Source organism: Phyllobates terribilis, unplaced genomic scaffold (genome assembly GCF_046119375.1).
Source record: "Phyllobates terribilis strain yellow unplaced genomic scaffold, ASM4611937v1 Scaffold_22__1_contigs__length_20350403, whole genome shotgun sequence".
Classification (NCBI taxonomy): domain Eukaryota; kingdom Metazoa; phylum Chordata; class Amphibia; order Anura; family Dendrobatidae; genus Phyllobates; species Phyllobates terribilis.
The window spans coordinates 12,518,772-12,538,302 of NW_027362782.1; positions in this window are offsets into that span (position 1 = coordinate 12,518,772).

Below are 19,531 nucleotides of genomic sequence, written 5' to 3' on the forward strand. Positions count from 1 at the left end.
GGAACTCTTCCATTGTTCTCGGAATTCTGCTGAAGTTTAAAAATGCTTCAGAACTCTTCCATTGTTCTCGGAATTCCGCTGACATTTAAAAATGCTTTGGAACTCTTCCATTGTTCTCGGAATTCCGCTGAAGTTTAAAAATGCTTCGGAACTCTTCCATTGTTCTCAGAATTCTGCTGACGTTTAAAAATGCTTCGGAACTCTTCTATTGTTCTCGGAATTCTGCTGACGTTTAAAAATGCTTCAGAACTCTTCCATTGTACTCGGAATTCCGCTGATGTTTAATAATGCTTCGGAACTCTTCCATTGTTCTCGGAATTCCTTTGAAGTTTAAAAATGCTTCGGAACTCTTCCATTGTTCTCAGAATTCTGCTGAAGTTTAAAAATGCTTCAGAACTCTTCCATTGTTCTCGGAATTCCGCTGACGTTTAAAAATGCTTTGGAACTCTTCCATTGTCCTCGGAATTCCGTTGAAGTTTAAAAATGCTTCGAAACTCTTCCATTGTTCTCGGAATTCTGCTGAAGTTTAAAAATGCTTTGTAACTCTTCCATTGTTCTCAGAATTCCGATGACGTTTAAAAATGCTTCGGTACTCTTCCATTGTTCTCGGAATTCCACTGACATATAAAAATGCTTCGGAAATCTTGCATTGTTCTCGGCATTCCGCTGACGTTTTAAAATGCTTTGGAACTCTTCCATTGCTCTCGGAATTCTGCTGAAGTTTAAAAATGCTTCAGAACTCTTACATTGTTCTCAGAATTCTGCTGACGTTTAAAAATGCTTCGGAACTCTTCCATTGTTCTCAGAATTCCGCTAAAGTTTAAAAATGCTTCGGAACTCTTCCATTGTTCTCGGAATTCTGCTGAAGTTTAAAAATGCTTCGGAACTCTTCCATTGTTCTCAGAATTCCGCTGACATTTAAAAATGCTTCGGAAATCTTCCATTGTTCTCGGAATTCCGCTGACGTTTAAAGATGCTTCAGAACTCTTCCATTGTTCTCGGAATTCCGCTGGTGTTTAATAATGCTTCGCAACTCTTTCATTGTTGTCGGAATTCCGCTGAAGTTTAAAAATGCTTCGGAACTCTTCCATTGTTCTCGGAATTCTGCTGACGTTTAAAAATGCTTCAGAACTCTTCCATTGTTCTCGGAATTCCGCTGACGTTTAATAATGCTTCGCAACTCTTTCATTGTTCTCGGAATTCCGCTGACGTTTAAAAATGCTTCGGAACTCTTCCATTGTTCTCGGAATTCCGTTGAAGTTTAAAAATGCTTCGAAACTCTTCCATTGTTCTCGGAATTCTGCTGAAGTTTAAAAATGCTTCGGAACTCTTCCATTGTTCTCGGAATTCCGCTGACATATAAAAATGCTTCGGAAATCTTGCATTGTTCTCGGCATTTCGCTGACGTTTAAAAATGCTTTGGAACTCTTCAATTGTTCTCGGAATTCTGCTGAACTTTTAAAATGCTATGGAACTCTTCCATTGCTCTCGGAATTCTGCTGAAGTTTAAAAATGCTTCAGAACTCTTACATTGTTCTCGGAATTCTGCTGACGTTTAAAAATGCTTCGGAACTCTTCCATTGTTCTCGGAATTCCGTTGAAGTTTAAAAATGCTTCGAAACTCTTCCATTGTTCTCGGAATTCTGCTGAAGTTTAAAAATGCTTCGTAACTCTTCCATTGTTCTCAGTATTCCGCTGACGTTTAAAAATGCTTCGGTACTCTTCCATTGTTCTCTTAATTCCGCTGACATATAAAAATGCTTCGGAAATCTTGCATTGTTCTCGGCATTCCACTGACGTTTAAAAATGCTTCGGAACTCTTCCATTGTTCTCAGAATTCCGCTGACATTTAAAAATGCTTCGGAAATCTTCCATTGTTTTCAAAATTCCGCTGACGTTTAAAAATGATTCAGAACTCTTCCATTGTTCTCGGAATTCCGCTGACGTTTAAAAATGCTTTGGAACTCTTCCATTGTTCTCGGAATTCCGCTGAAGTTTAAAAATGCTTCGGAACTCTTCCATTGTTCTCAGAATTCTGCTGACGTTTAAAAATGCTTCGGAACTCTTCTATTGTTCTCGGAATTCTGCTGACGTTTAAAAATGCTTCAGAACTCTTCCATTGTTCTCGGAATTCCGCTGACGTTTAAAAATGCTTTGGAACTCTTCCATTGTTCTCGGAATTCCGCTGAAGTTTAAAAATGCTTCGGAACTCTTCCATTGTTCTCGGAATTCTGCTGACGTTTAAAAATGCTTCAGAACTCTTCCATTGTTCTCGGAATTCCGCTGACATTTAAAAATGCTTCGGAACTCTTCCATTGTTCTCGGAATTCTGCTGAAGTTTAAAAATGCTTCGGAACTCTTCCATTGTTCTCAGAATTCCGCTGACGTTTAAAAATGCTTCGGTACTCTTCCATTGTTCTCGGAATTCCGCTGACATATAAAAATGCTTCGGAAATCTTGCATTGTTCTCGGCATTCCGCTGACGTTTAAAAATGCTTCGGAACTCTTCAATTGTTCTCGGAATTCTGCTGAACTTTTAAAATGCTTTGGAACTCTTCCATTGCTCTCGGAATTCGGGTGAAGTTTAAAAATGCTTCGGAATTCTTCTATTGTTCTCGGAATTCCGCTGAAGCTTAAAAATGCTTAAAATCTCTTCCATTGTTCTCGTAATTCTGCTCATGTTTAAAAATGCTTCGGAGCTCTTCCATTGTTCTCGTAATTCCGCTGAAGTTTAAAAATGCTTCGGAACTCTTCCATTGTTCTCGGAATTCCGCTGACGTTTAAAAATGCATCACAACTCTTCCATTGTTCTCGGAATTCCGCTGACTTTTAAAAATGCTTCGGAACTCTTCCATTGTTCTCCAAATTCCGCTGAAGTTTAAAAATGCTTCGGAACCCTTCCATTGTTCTCGGAATTCTGCTGAAGTTTAAAAATGCTTCAGAACTCTTCCATTGTTCTCAGAATTCCGCTGCCGTTTAAAAATGCTTCGGAAATCTTCCATTGTTTTCAAAATTCCGCTGACGCTTAAAAATGCTTCAGAACTCTTCCATTGTTCTCGGAATTCCGCTGACGTTTAATAATGCTTCGCAACTCTTTCATTGTTCTCGGAATTCCGCTGACGTTTAAAAATGCTTCGGAACTCTTCAATTGTTCTCGGAATTCTGCTGAACTTTTAAAATGCTTTGGAACTCTTCCATTGCTCTCGGAATTCGGGTGAAGTTTAAAAATGCTTCAGAACTCTTCTATTGTTCTCGGAATTCCGCTGAAGTTTAAAAATGCTTAAAATCTCTACCATTGTTCTCGTAATTCTGCTCATGTTTAAAAATGCTTCGGAACTCTTCCATTGTTCTCGTAATTCCGCTGAAGTTTAAAAATGCTTCGGAACTCTTCTATTGTTCTCGGAATTCCGCTGAAGTTTAAAAATGCTTAAAATCTCTTACATTGTTCTCGGAATTCCGCTGAAGTTTAGAAATGCTTCGGAACTCTTCCATTTTTCTCGGAATTCTGCTGAAGTTTAAAAATGCTTCAGAACTCTTCCATTGTTCTCAGAATTCTGCTGACGTTTAAAAATGCTTCGGTACTCTTCCATTGTTCTGGGAATTCTGCTGAAGTTTAAAAATGCTTCGGTACTCTTCCATTGTTCTGAGAATTCCGCTGACATATAAAAATGCTTCGGAAATCTTGCATTGTTCTCGGCATTCTGCTGACATTTAAAAATGCTTCGGAACTCTTCAATTGTTCTCGGAATTCTGCTGAACTTTTAAAATGCTTTGGAACTCTTCCATTGCTCTCGGAATTCGGGTGAAGTTTAAAAATGCTTCGGAACTCTTCTATTGTTCTCGGAATTCCGCTGAAGTTTAAAAATGCTTAAAATCTCTTCCATTGTTCTCGTAATTCTGCTCATGTTTAAAAATGCTTCGGAACTCTTCCATTGTTCTCGGAATTCTGCTGAAGTTTAAAAATGCTTCAGAACTCTTCCATTGTTCTCAGAATTCCGCTGACGTTTAAAAATGCTTCGGAACTCTTCCATTGTTCTCGGAATTCTGCTGAAGTTTAAAAATGCTTCAGAACTCTTCCATTGTTCTCAGAATTCCGCTGACGTTTAAAAATGCTTCGGTACTCTTCCATTGTTCTCGGAATACCGCTGACGTTTAAAAATGCTTCGGTACTCTTCCATTGTTCTCGGAATTCCGCTGACATATAAAAATGCTTCGGAAATCTTGCATTGTTCTCGGCATTCCGCTGACGTTTAAAAATGCTTCAGAACTCTTCAATTGTTCTCGGAATTCTGCTGAACTTTTAAAATGCTTTGGAACTCTTCCATTGCTCTCGGAATTCGGGTGAAGTTTAAAAATGCTTCGGAACTCTTCTATTGTTCTCGGAATTCCGCTGAAGTTTAAAAATGCTTAAAATCTCTACCATTGTTCTCGTAATTCTGCTCATGTTTAAAAATGCTTCGGAACTCTTCCATTGTTCTCGGAATTCCGCTGACGTTTAAAAATGCTTCACAACTCTTCCATTGTTCTCGGAATTCCGCTGACTTTTAAAAATGCTTCGGAACTCTTCCATTGTTCTCCAAATTCCGCTGAAGTTTAAAAATGCTTCGGAACCCATCCATTGTTCTCGGAATTCTGCTGAAGTTTAAAAATGCTTCAGAACTCTTCCATTGTTCTCAGAATTCCGCTGACGTTTAAAAATGCTTCAGAAATCTTCCATTGTTTTCAAAATTCCGCTGACGCTTAAAAATGCTTCAGAACTCTTCCATTGTTCTCGGAATTCCGCTGACGTTTAATAATGCTTCGCAACTCTTTCATTGTTCTCGGAATTCCGCTGACGTTTAAAAATGCTTCGGAACTCTTCCATTGTTCTCGGAATTCCGTTGAAGTTTAAAAATGCTTCGAAACTCTTCCATTGTTCTCGGAATTCTGCTGAAGTTTAAAAATGCTTCGAAACTCTTTCATTGTTCTCGGAATTCTGCTGAAGTTTAAAAATGCTTCAGAACTCTTCCATTGCTCTCGGAATTCCGCTGACGTTTAATAATGCTTCGCAACTCTTCCATTGTTCTCGGAATTCCGTTGAAGTTTAAAAATGCTTCGAAACTCTTCCATTGTTCTCGGAATTCTGCTGAAGTTTAAAAATGCTTCGGTACTCTTCCATTGTTCTCGGAATTCCGCTGACATATAAAAATGCTTCGGAAATCTTGCATTGTTCTCGGCATTCCGCTGACATTTAAAAATGCTTCGGAACTCTTCCATTGTTCTCGGAATTCTGCTGAAGTTTAAAAATGCTTCAGAACTCTTCCATTGCTCTCGGAATTCCGCTGACGTTTAATAATGCTTCGCAACTCTTCCATTGTTCTCGGAATTCCGCTGACATATAAAAATGCTTCGGAAATCTTGCATTGTTCTCGGCATTCCGCTGACATTTAAAAATGCTTCGGAACTCTTCAATTGTTCTCGGAATTCCGCTGACTTTTAAAAATGCTTCGGAACTCTTCCATTGTTCTCCAAATTCCGCTGAAGTTTAAAAATGCTTCGGAACCCATCCATTGTTCTCGGAATTCTGCTGAAGTTTAAAAATGCTTCAGAACTCTTCCATTGTTCTCAAAATTCCGCTGACGTTCAAAAATGCTTCAGAAATCTTCCATTGTTTTCAAAATTCCGCTGACGCTTAAAAATGCTTCAGAACTCTTCCATTGTTCTCGGAATTCCGCTGACGTTTAATAATGCTTCGCAACTCTTTCATTGTTCTCGGAATTCCGCTGACATTTAAAAATGCTTCGGAACTCTTCCATTGTTCTCGGAATACCGTTGAAGTTTAAAAATGCTTCGAAACTCTTCCATTGTTCTCGGAATTCTGCTGAAGTTTAAAAATGCTTCGAAACTCTTTCATTGTTCTCGGAATTCTGCTGAAGTTTAAAAATGCTTCAGAACTCTTCCATTGCTCTCGGAATTCCGCTGACGTTTAATAATGCTTCGCAACTCTTCCATTGTTCTCGGAATTCCGTTGAAGTTTAAAAATGCTTCGAAACTCTTCCATTGTTCTCGGAATTCCGCTGACATATAAAAATGCTTCGGAAATCTTGCATTGTTCTCGGCATTCCGCTGACATTTAAAAATGCTTCGGAACTCTTCCATTGTTCTCGGAATTCTGCTGAAGTTTAAAAATGCTTCAGAACTCTTCCATTGCTCTCGGAATTCCGCTGACGTTTAATAATGCTTCGCAACTCTTCCATTGTTCTCGGAATTCCGCTGACATATAAAAATGCTTCGGAAATCTTGCATTGTTCTCGGCATTCCGCTGACATTTAAAAATGCTTCGGAACTCTTCAATTGTTCTCGGAATTCTGCTGAACTTTTAAAATGCTTTGGAACTCTTCCATTGCTCTCGGAATTCGGGTGAAGTTTAAAAATGCTTCGGAAATCTTCTATTGTTCTCGGAATTCCGCTGAAGTTTAAAAATGCTTAAAATCTCTTCCATTGTTCTCGTAATTCTGCTCATGTTTAAAAATGCTTCGGAACTCTTCCATTGTTCTCGTAATTCCGCTGAAGTTTAAAAATGGTTCGGAACTCTTCCATTGTTCTCGGAATTCCGATGACGTTTTAAAATGCTTCGGTACTCTGCCATTGTTCTCGGAATTCCGCTGACGTTTAAAAATGCTTCGGAACTCTTCCGTTGTTATCGGAATTCCGCTGAAGTTTAAAAATGCTTCGGAACTCTTCCATTGTTCTAGGAATTCTGCTGAAGTCTAAAAATTCATCTGAACTCTTTCATTATTCTCGGAATTCGTGTGAATTTTAAAAATGCTTCGGAACTCTTCTATTGTTCTCGGAATTCCGCTGAAGTTTAAAAATGCTTAAAATCTCTTACATTGTTCTCGGAATTCCGCTGAAGTTTAAAAATGCTTCGGAACTCTTCCATTTTTCTCGGAATTCTGCTGAAGTTTAAAAATGCTTCAGAACTCTTCCATTGTTCTCAGAATTCCGTTGAAGTTTAAAAATGCTTCGCAACTCTTTCATTGTTCTCGGAATTCCGCTGACGTTTAAAAATGCTTCGGAACTCTTCCATTGTTCGCAGAATTCCGTTAAAGTTTAAAAATGCTTCGAAACTCTTCCATTGTTCTCGGAATTCTGCTGAAGTTTAAAAATGCTTCGAAACTCTTTCATTGTTCTCGGAATTCTGCTGAAGTTTAAAAATGCTTCAGAACTCTTCCATTGTTCTCGGCATTCCGCTGACATTTAAAAATGCTTCTGAAATCTTGCATTGTTCTCGGCATTCCGCTGACATTTAAAAATGCTTCGGAACTCTTCAATTGTTCTCGGAATTCTGCTGAACTTTTAAAATGCTTTGGAACTCTTCTATTGCTCTCGGAATTCGGGTGAAGTTTAAAAATGCTTCGGAACTCTTCTGTTGTTCTCGGAATTCCGCTGAAGTTTAAAAATGCTTAAAATCTCTACCATTGTTCTCGTAATTCTGCTCATGTTTAAAAATGCTTCGGAACTCTTCCATTGTTCTCGTAATTCCGCTGAAGTTTAAAAATGCTTCGGAACTCTTCTATTGTTCTCGGAATTCCGCTGAAGTTTAAAAATGCTTAAAATCTCTTACATTGTTCTCGGAATTCCGCTGAAGTTTAAAAATGCTTCGGAACTCTTCCATTTTTCTCGGAATTCTGCTGAAGTTTAAAAATGCTTCAGAACTCTTCCATTGTTCTCAGAATTCTGCTGACGTTTAAAAATGCTTCGGAACTCTTCCATTGTTCTCCAAATTCCGCTGAAGTTTAAAAATGCTTCGGAACCCTTCCATTGTTCTCGGAATTCTGCTGAAGTTTAAAAATGCTTCAGAACTCTTCCATTGTTCTCAGAATTCCGCTGACGTTTAAAAATGCTTCGGAAATCTTCCATTGTTTTCAAAATTCCGCTGACGCTTAAAAATGCTTCAGAACTCTTCCATTGTTCTCGGAATTCCGCTGACGTTTAATAATGCTACGCAACTCTTTCATTGTTCTCGGAATTCCGCTGACGTTTAAAAATGCTTCGGAACTCTTCCATTGTTCTCGGAATTCCGCTGACATATAAAAATGCTTCGGAAATCTTGCATTGTTCTCGGCATTCCGCTGACATTTAAAAATGCTTCGGAACTCTTCAATTGTTCTCGGAATTCTGCTGAACTTTTAAAATGCTTTGGAACTCTTCCATTGCTCTCGGAATTCGGGTGAAGTTTAAAAATGCTTCGGAACTCTTCTATTGTTCTCGGAATTCCGCTGAAGTTTAAAAATGCTTAAAATTTCTTCCATTGTTCTCGTAATTCTGCTCATGTTTAAAAATGCTTCGGAACTCTTCCATTGTTCTCGTAATTCCGCTGAAGTTTAAAAATGGTTCGGAACTCTTCCATTGTTCTCGGAATTCCGATCACGTTTTAAAATGCTTCGGTACTCTTCCATTGTTCTCGGAATTCCGCTGACGTTTAAAAATGCTTCGGAACTCTTCCATTGTTATCGGAATTCTGCTGAAGTTTAAAAATGCTTCGGAACTCTTCCATTGTTCTAGGAATTCTGCTGAAGTCTAAAAATTCATCTGAACTCTTCCATTATTCTCGGAATTCGTGTGAATTTTAAAAATGCTTCGGAACTCTTCTATTGTTCTCAGAATTCCGCTGAAATTTAAAAATGCTTAAAATCTCTTACATTGTTCTCGGAATTCCGCTGTAGTTTAAAAATGCTTCGGAACTCTTCCATTGTTCTCAGAATTCCGCTGACGTTTTAAAATGCTTCGGAAATCTTCCATTGTTTTCAAAATTCCGCTGACGTTTAAAAATGCTTCAGAACTTTTCCATTGTTCTCCGAATTCTGCTGACGTTTAAAAATGCTTCGGAACTCTTCCATTGTTCTCGGAATTCCGCTGACATTTAAAAATGCTTCACAACTCTTCCATTGTTCTCGGAATTCCTCTGACTTTTAAAAATGCTTCGGAACTCTTCCATTGTTCTCCAAATTCCGCTGAAGTTTAAAAATGCTTCGGAACTCTTCCATTGTTCTCGGAATTCTGCTGAAGTTTAAAAATGCTTCGGAACTCTTCCATTGTTTTCAAAATTCCGCTGACGCTTAAAAATGCTTCAGAACTCTTCCATTGTTCTTGGAATTCCGCTGGTGTTTAATAATGCTTCGCAACTCTTTCATTGTTCTCGGAATTCCGCTGAAGTTTAAAAATGATTCGAAACTCTTCCATTGTTCTCGGAATTCTGCTGAAGTTTAAAAATGCTTCAGAACTCTTCCATTGTTCTCGGAATTCCGCTGACGTTTAATAATGCTTCGCAACTCTTTCATTGTTCTCGGAATTCCGCTGACGTTTAAAAATGCTTCGGAACTCTTCCATTGTTCTCGGAATTCCGTTGAAGTTTAAAAATGCTTCGAAACTCTTCCATTGTTCTCGGAATTCTGCTGAAGTTTAAAAATGCTTCGGAACTCTTCCATTGTTCTCGGAATTCCGCTGACATATAAAAATGCTTCGGAAATCTTGCATTGTTCTCGGCATTTCGCTGACGTTTAAAAATGCTTCGGAACTCTTCAATTGTTCTCGGAATTCTGCTGAACTTTTAAAATGCTATGGAACTCTTCCATTGCTCTCGGAATTCTGCTGAAGTTTAAAAATGCTTCAGAACTCTTACATTGTTCTCGGAATTCTGCTGACGTTTAAAAATGCTTCGGAACTCTTCCATTGTTCTCGGAATTCCGTTGAAGTTTAAAAATGCTTCGAAACTCTTCCATTGTTCTCGGAATTCTGCTGAAGTTTAAAAATGCTTCGTAACTCTTCCATTGTTCTCAGAATTCCGCTGACGTTTAAAAATGCTTCGGTACTCTTCCATTGTTCTCTTAATTCCGCTGACATATAAAAATGCTTCGGAAATCTTGCATTGTTCTCGGCATTCCACTGACGTTTAAAAATGCTTCGTAACTCTTCAATTGTTCTCGGAATTCTGCTAAACTTTTAAAATGCTTTGGAACTCTTCCATTGATCTCGGAATTCTGCTGAAGTTTAAAAATGCTTCAGAACTCTTACATTGTTCTCGGAATTCTGCTGACGTTTAAAAATGCTTCGGAACTCTTCCATTGTTCTCAGAATTCCGCAGAAGTTTAAAAATGCTTCGGAACTCTTCCATTGTTCTCGGAATTCTGCTGAAGTTTAAAAATGCTTCACAACTCTTCCATTGTTCTCGGAATTCCGCTGACGTTTAAAAATGCTTTGGAACTCTTCCATTGTTCTCGGAATTCCGCTGACGTTTAAAAATGCTTCGGAACTCTTCCATTGTTATCGGAATTCTGCTGAAGTTTAAAAATGCTTCGGAACTCTTCCATTGTTCTAGGAATTCTGCTGAAGTCTAAAAATTCATCTGAACTCTTCCATTATTCTCGGAATTCGTGTGAATTTTAAAAATGCTTAGGAACTCTTCTATTGTTCTCAGAATTCCGCTGAAATTTAAAAATGCTTAAAATCTCTTACATTGTTCTCGGAATTCCGCTGTAGTTTAAAAATGCTTCGGAACTCTTCCATTGTTCTCAGAATTCCGCTGACGTTTTAAAATGCTTCGGAAATCTTCCATTGTTTTCAAAATTCCGCTGACGTTTAAAAATGCTTCAGAACTTTTCCATTGTTCTCCGAATTCTGCTGACGTTTAAAAATGCTTCGGAACTCTTCCATTGTTCTCGGAATTCCGCTGACATTTAAAAATGCTTCACAACTCTTCCATTGTTCTCGGAATTCCTCTGACTTTTAAAAATGCTTCGGAACTCTTCCATTGTTCTCCAAATTCCGCTGAAGTTTAAAAATGCTTCGGAACTCTTCCATTGTTCTCGGAATTCTGCTGAAGTTTAAAAATGCTTCAGAACTCTTACATTGTTCTCGGAATTCCGCTGACATTTAAAAATGCTTCACAACTCTTCCATTGTTCTCGGAATTCCTCTGACTTTTAAAATGCTTTGGAACTCTTCCATTGCTCTCGGAATTCTGCTGAAGTTTAAAAATGCTTCAGAACTCTTACATTGTTCTCGGAATTCTGCTGAAGTTTAAAAATGCTTCAGAACTCTTACATTGTTCTCGGAATTCTGCTGACGTTTAAAAATGCTTCGGAACTCTTCCATTGTTCTCAGAATTCCGCAGAAGTTTAAAAATGCTTCGGAACTCTTCCATTGTTCTCGGAATTCTGCTGAAGTTTAAAAATGCTTCACAACTCTTCCATTGTTCTCGGAATTCTGCTGACGTTTAAAAATGCTTTGGAACTCTTCCATTGTTCTCGGAATTCCGCTGAAGTTTAAAAATGCTTCGGAACTCTTCCATTGTTCTCAGAATTCTGCTGATGTTTAAAAATGCTTCGGAACTCTTCTATTGTTCTCGGAATTCTGCTGACGTTTAAAAATGCTTCAGAACTCTTCCAATGTTCTCGGAATTCCGCTGATGTTTAATAATGCTTCGGAACTCTTCCATTGTTCTCGGAATTCCTTTGAAGTTTAAAAATGCTTCGGAACTCTTCCATTGTTCTCAGAATTCTGCTGAAGTTTAAAAATGCTTCAGAACTCTTCCATTGTTCTCGGAATTCCGCTGACGTTTAAAAATGCTTTGGAACTCTTCCATTGTTCTCGGAATTCCGTTGAAGTTTAAAAATGCTTCGAAACTCTTCCATTGTTCTCGGAATTCTGCTGAAGTTTAAAAATGCTTTGTAACTCTTCCATTGTTCTCAGAATTCCGATGACATTTAAAAATGCTTTGGAACTCTTCCATTGTTCTCGGAATTCCGTTGAAGTTTAAAAATGCTTCGAAACTCTTCCATTGTTCTCGGAATTCTGCTGAAGTTTAAAAATGCTTCAGAACTCTTACATTGTTCTCAGAATTCTGCTGACGTTTAAAAATGCTTCGGAACTCTTCCATTGTTCTCAGAATTCCGCTGAAGTTTAAAAATGCTTCGGAACTCTTCCATTGTTCTCGGAATTCTGCTGAAGTTTAAAAATGCTTCGGAACTCTTCCATTGTTCTCAGAATTCCGCTGACATTTAAAAATGCTTCGGAAATCTTCCATTGTTTTCAAAATTCCGCTGACGTTTAAAAATGCTTCAGAACTCTTCCATTGTTCTCGGAATTCCGCTGACGTTTAAAAATGCTTCAGAACTCTTCCATTGTTCTCGGAATTCCGCTGGTGTTTAATAATGCTTCGCAACTCTTTCATTGTTCTCGGAATTCCGCTGAAGTTTAAAAATGCTTCGGAACTCTTCCATTGTTCTCGGAATTCTGCTGACGTTTAAAAATGCTTCGGAACTCTTCCATTGTTCTCGGAATTCCGTTGAAGTTTAAAAATGATTCGAAACTCTTCCATTGTTCTCGGAATTCTGCTGAAGTTTAAAAATGCTTCAGAACTCTTCCATTGTTCTCGGAATTCCGCTGACGTTTAATAATGCTTCGCAACTCTTTCATTGTTCTCGGAATTCCGCTGACGTTTAAAAATGCTTCGGAACTCTTCCATTGTTCTCGGAATTCCGTTGAAGTTTAAAAATGCTTCGAAACTCTTCCATTGTTCTCGGAATTCCGCTGACGTTTAATAATGCTTCGCAACTCTTTCATTGTTCTCGGAATTCCGCTGACGTTTAAAAATGCTTCGGAACTCTTCCATTGTTCTCGGAATTCCGTTGAAGTTTAAAAATGCTTCGAAACTCTTCCATTGTTCTCGGAATTCTGCTGAAGTTTAAAAATGCTTCGGAACTCTTCCATTGTTCTCGGAATTCCGCTGACATATAAAAATGCTTCGGAAATCTTGCATTGTTCTCGGCATTTCGCTGACGTTTAAAAATGCTTCGGAACTCTTCAATTGTTCTCGGAATTCTGCTGAACTTTTAAAATGCTTTGGAACTCTTCCATTGCTCTCGGAATTCGGGTGAAGTTTAAAAATGCTTCGGAATTCTTCTATTGTTCTCGGAATTCCGCTGAAGCTTAAAAATGCTTAAAATCTCTTCCATTGTTCTCGTAATTCTGCTCATGTTTAAAAATGCTTCGGAGCTCTTCCATTGTTCTCGTAATTCCGCTGAAGTTTAAAAATGCTTCGGAACTCTTCCATTGTTCTCGGAATTCCGCTGAAGTTTAAAAATGCTTCAGAACTCTTCCATTGTTCTCGGAATTCCGGTGACGTTTAATAATGCTTCGCAACTCTTTCATTGTTCTCGGAATTCCGCTGACGTTTAAAAATGCTTCGGAACTCTTCCATTGTTCTCGGAATTCCGTTGAAGTTTAAAAATGCTTCGAAACTCTTCCATTGTTCTCGGAATTCTGCTGAAGTTTAAAAATGCTTCGGAACTCTTCCATTGTTCTCGGAATTCCGCTGACATATAAAAATGCTTCGGAAATCTTGCATTGTTCTCGGCATTTCGCTGACGTTTAAAAATGCTTTGGAACTCTTCAATTGTTCTCGGAATTCTGCTGAACTTTTAAAATGCTATGGAACTCTTCCATTGCTCTCGGAATTCTGCTGAAGTTTAAAAATGCTTCAGAACTCTTACATTGTTCTCGGAATTCTGCTGACGTTTAAAAATGCTTCGGAAGTCTTCCATTGTTCTCGGAATTCCGTTGAAGTTTAAAAATGCTTCGAAACTCTTCCATTGTTCTCGGAATTCTGCTGAAGTTTAAAAATGCTTCGTAACTCTTCCATTGTTCTCAGAATTCCGCTGACGTTTAAAAATGCTTCGGTACTCTTCCATTGTTCTCTTAATTCCGCTGACATATAAAAATGCTTCGGAAATCTTGCATTGTTCTCGGCATTCCACTGACGTTTAAAAATGCTTCGTAACTCTTCAATTGTTCTCGGAATTCTGCTAAACTTTTAAAATGCTTTGGAACTCTTCCATTGCTCTCGGAATTCTGCTGAAGTTTAAAAATGCTTCAGAACTCTTACATTGTTCTCGGAATTCTGCTGACGTTTAAAAATGCTTCGGAACTCTTCCATTGTTCTCAGAATTCCGCTGAAGTTTAAAAATGCTTCGGAACTCTTCCATTGTTCTCGGAATTCTGCTGAAGTTTAAAAATGCTTCAGAACTCTTCCATTGTTCTCGGAATTCTGCTGACGTTTAAAAATGCTTTGGAACTCTTCCATTGTTCTCGGAATTCCGCTGAAGTTTAAAAATGCTTCGGAACTCTTCCATTGTTCTCAGAATTCTGCTGACGTTTAAAAATGCTTCGGAACTCTTCTATTGTTCTCGGAATTCTGCTGACGTTTAAAAATGCTTCAGAACTCTTCCATTGTTCTCGGAATTCCGCTGATGTTTAATAATGCTTCGGAACTCTTCCATTGTTCTCGGAATTCCTTTGAAGTTTAAAAATGCTTCGGAACTCTTCCATTGTTCTCAGAATTCTGCTGAAGTTTAAAAATGCTTCAGAACTCTTCCATTGTTCTCGGAATTCCGCTGACGTTTAAAAATGCTTTGGAACTCTTCCATTGTTCTCGGAATTCCGTTGAAGTTTAAAAATGCTTCGAAACTCTTCCATTGTTCTCGGAATTCTGCTGAAGTTTAAAAATGCTTTGTAACTCTTCCATTGTTCTCAGAATTCCGATGACGTTTAAAAATGCTTCGGTACTCTTCCATTGTTCTCGGAATTCCACTGACATATAAAAATGCTTCGGAAATCTTGGATTGTTCTCGGCATTCCGCTGACGTTTTAAAATGCTTTGGAACTCTTCCATTGCTCTCGGTATTCTGCTGAAGTTTAAAAATGCTTCAGAACTCTTACATTGTTCTCAGAATTCTGCTGACGTTTAAAAATGCTTCGGAACTCTTCCATTGTTCTCAGAATTCCGCTGAAGTTTAAAAATGCTTCGGAACTCTTCCATTGTTCTCGGAATTCTGCTGAAGTTTAAAAATGCTTCGGAACTCTTCCATTGTTCTCAGAATTCCGCTGACATTTAAAAATGCTTCGGAAATCTTCCATTGTTTTCAAAATTCCGCTGACGTTTAAAAATGCTTCAGAACTCTTCCATTGTTCTCGGAATTCCGCTGACGTTTAAAAATGCTTTGGAACTCTTCCATTGTTCTCGGAATTCCGCTGAAGTTTAAAAATGCTTCGGAACTCTTCCATTGTTCTCAGAATTCTGCTGACGTTTAAAAATGCTTCGGAACTCTTCTATTGTTCTCGGAATTCTGCTGACGTTTAAAAATGCTTCAGAACTCTTCCATTGTTCTCGGAATTCCGCTGACGTTTAAAAATGCTTTGGAACTCTTCCATTGTTCTCGGAATTCCGCTGAAGTTTAAAAATGCTTCGGAACTCTTCCATTGTTCTCTGAATTCTGCTGACGTTTAAAAATGCTTCAGAACTCTTCCATTGTTCTCGGAATTCCGCTGACGTTTAAAAATGCTTCGGAACTCTTCCATTGTTCTCGGAATTCTGCTGAAGTTTAAAAATGCTTCGGAACTCTTCCATTGTTCTCAGAATTCCGCTGACGTTTAAAAATGCTTCGGTACTCTTCCATTGTTCTCGGAATTCCGCTGACATATAAAAATGCTTCGGAAATCTTGCATTGTTCTCGGCATTCCGCTGACGTTTAAAAATGCTTCGGAACTCTTCAATTGTTCTCGGAATTCTGCTGAACTTTTAAAATGCTTTGGAACTCTTCCATTGCTCTCGGAATTCGGGTGAAGTTTAAAAATGCTTCGGAATTCTTCTATTGTTCTCGGAATTCCGCTGAAGCTTAGAAATGCTTAAAATCTCTTCCATTGTTCTCGTAATTCTGCTCATGTTTAAAAATGCTTCGGAGCTCTTCCATTGTTCTCGTAATTCCGCTGAAGTTTAAAAATGCTTCGGAACTCTTCCATTGTTCTCGTAATTCCGCTGAAGTTTAAAAATGCTTCGGAACTCTTCCATTGTTCTCCAAATTCCGCTGAAGTTTAAAAATGCTTCGGAACCCTTCCATTGTTCTCGGAATTCTGCTGAAGTTTAAAAATGCTTCAGAACTCTTCCATTGTTCTCAGAATTCCGCTGCCGTTTAAAAATGCTTCGGAAATCTTCCATTGTTTTCAAAATTCCGCTGACGCTTAAAAATGCTTCAGAACTCTTCCATTGTTCTCGGAATTCCGCTGACGTTTAATAATGCTTCGCAACTCTTTCATTGTTCTCGGAATTCCGCTGACGTTTAAAAATGCTTCGGAACTCTTCAATTGTTCTCGGAATTCTGCTGAACTTTTAAAATGCTTTGGAACTCTTCCATTGCTCTCGGAATTCGGGTGAAGTTTAAAAATGCTTCAGAACTCTTCTATTGTTCTCGGAATTCCGCTGAAGTTTAAAAATGCTTAAAATCTCTACCATTGTTCTCGTAATTCTGCTCATGTTTAAAAATGCTTCGGAACTCTTCCATTGTTCTCGTAATTCCGCTGAAGTTTAAAAATGCTTCGGAACTCTTCTATTGTTCTCGGAATTCCGCTGAAGTTTAAAAATGCTTAAAATTTCTTACATTGTTCTCGGAATTCCGCTGAAGTTTAAAAATGCTTCGGAACTCTTCCATTTTTCTCGGAATTCTGCTGAAGTTTAAAAATGCTTCAGAACTCTTCCATTGTTCTCAGAATTCTGCTGAAGTTTAAAAATGCTTCGGTACTCTTCCATTGTTCTCGGAATTCCGCTGACATATAAAAATGCTTCGGAAATCTTGCATTGTTCTCGGCATTCCGCTGACATTTAAAAATGCTTCGGAACTCTTCAATTGTTCTCGGAATTCTGCTGAACTTTTAAAATGCTTTGGAACTCTTCCATTGCTCTCGGAATTCGGGTGAAGTTTAAAAATGCTTCGGAACTCTTCTATTGTTCTCGGAATTCCGCTGAAGTTTAAAAATGCTTAAAATCTCTTCCATTGTTCTCGTAATTCTGCTCATGTTTAAAAATGCTTCGGAACTCTTCCATTGTTCTCGTAATTCCGCTGAAGTTTAAAAATGGTTCGGAACTCTTCCATTGTTCTCGGAATTCCGATGACGTTTTAAAATGCTTCGGTACTCTTCCATTGTTCTCGGAATTCCGCTGACGTTTAAAAATGCTTCGGAACTCTTCCATTGTTATCGGAATTCCGCTGAAGTTTAAAAATGCTTCGGAACTCTTCCATTGTTCTAGGAATTCTGCTGAAGTTTAAAAATGCTTCAGAACTCTTCCATTGTTCTCAGAATTCCGCTGACGTTTAAAAATGCTTCGGTACTCTTCCATTGTTCTCGGAATACCGCTGACGTTTAAAAATGCTTCGGTACTCTTCCATTGTTCTCGGAATTCTGCTGAACTTTTAAAATGCTTTGGAACTCTTCCATTGCTCTCGGAATTCGGGTGAAGTTTAAAAATGCTTTGGAACTGTTCTATTGTTCTCGGAATTCCGCTGAAGTTTAAAAATGCTTAAAATCTCTACCATTGTTCTCGTAATTCTGCTCATGTTTAAAAATGCTTCAGAACTCTTCCATTGTTCTCGTAATTCCGCTGAAGTTTAAAAATGCTTCGGAACTCTTCCATTGTTCTCGGAATTCCGCTGACGTTTAAAAATGCTTCACAACTCTTCCATTGTTCTCGGAATTCCGCTGACTTTTAAAAATGCTTCGGAACTCTTCCATTGTTCTCCAAATTCCGCTGAAGTTTAAAAATGCTTCGGAACCCTTCCATTGTTCTCGGAATTCTGCTGAAGTTTAAAAATGCTTCAGAACTCTTCCATTGTTCTCAGAATTCCGCTGACGTTTAAAAATGCTTCAGAAATCTTCCATTGTTTTCAAAATTCCGCTGACGCTTAAAAATGCTTCAGAACTCTTCCATTGTTCTCGGAATTCCGCTGACGTTTAATAATGCTTCGCAACTCTTTCATTGTTCTCGGAATTCCGCTGACGTTTAAAAATGCTTCGGAACTCTTCCATTGTTCTCGGAATTCCGTTGAAGTTTAAAAATGCTTCGAAACTCTTCCATTGTTCTCGGAATTCTGCTGAAGTTTAAAAATGCTTCGAAACTCTTTCATTGTTCTCGGAATTCTGCTGAAGTTTAAAAATGCTTCAGAACTCTTTCATTCCTCTCGGAATTCCGCTGACGTTTAATAATGCTTCGCAACTCTTCCATTGTTCTCGGAATTCCGTTGAAGTTTAAAAATGCTTCGAAACTCTTCCATTGTTCTCGGAATTCTGCTGAAGTTTAAAAATGCTTCGGTACTCTTCCATTGTTCTCGGAATTCCGCTGACATATAAAAATGCTTCGGAAATCTTGCATTGTTCTCGGCATTCCGCTGACATTTAAAAATGCTTCGGAACTCTTCAATTGTTCTTGGAATTCTGCTGAACTTTTAAAATGCTTTGGAACTCTTCCATTGCTCTCGGAATTCGGGTGAAGTTTAAAAATGATTCGGAAATCTTCTATTGTTCTCGGAATTCCGCTGAAGTTTAAAAATGCTTAAAATCTCTTCCATTGTTCTCGTAATTCTGCTCATGTTTAAAAATGCTTCGGAACTCTTCCATTGTTCTCGTAATTCCGCTGAAGTTTAAAAATGGTTCGGAACTCTTCCATTGTTCTCGGAATTCCGATGATGTTTTAAAATGCTTCGGTACTCTTCCATTGTTCTCGGAATTCCGCTGACGTTTAAAAATGCTTCGGAACTCTTCCATTGTTATCGGAATTCCGCTGAAGTTTAAAAATGCTTCGGAACTCTTCCATTGTTCTAGGAATTCTGCTGAATTCTAAAAATTCATCTGAACTCTTCCATTATTCTCGGAATTCGTGTGAATTTTAAAAATGCTTCGTAACTCTTCTATTGTTCTCGGAATTCCGCTGAAGTTTAAAAATGCTTAAAATCTCTTACATTGTTCTCGGAATTCCGCTGAAGTTTAAAAATGCTTCAGAACTCTTCCATTGTTCTCGGAATTCCGCTGACGTTTAATAATGCTTCGCAACTCTTTCATTGTTCTCGGAATTCCGCTGACGTTTAAAAATGATTCGGAACTCTTCCATTGTTCTCGGAATTCCGTTGAAGTTTAAAAATGCTTCGAAACTCTTCCATTGTTCTCGGAATTCTGCTGAAGTTTAAAAATGCTTCGGAACTCTTCCATTGTTCTCGGAATTCCGCTGACATATAAAAATGCTTCGGAAATCTTGCATTGTTCTCGGCATTTCGCTGACGTTTAAAAATGCTTTGGAACTCTTCAATTGTTCTCGGAATTCTGCTGAACTTTTAAAATGCTATGGAACTCTTCCATTGCTCTCGGAATTCTGCTGAAGTTTAAAATGCTTCAGAACTCTTACATTGTTCTCGGAATTCTGCTGACGTTTAAAAATGCTTCGGAACTCTTCCATTGTTCTCGGAATTCCGTTGAAGTTTAAAAATGCTTCGAAACTCTTCCATTGTTCTCGGAATTCTGCTGAAGTTTAAAAATGCTTCGTAACTCTTCCATTGTTCTCAGAATTCCGCTGACGTTTAAAAATGCTTCGGTACTCTTCCATTGTTCTCTTAATTCCGCTGACATATAAAAATGCTTCGGAAATCTTGCATTGTTCTCGGCATTCCACT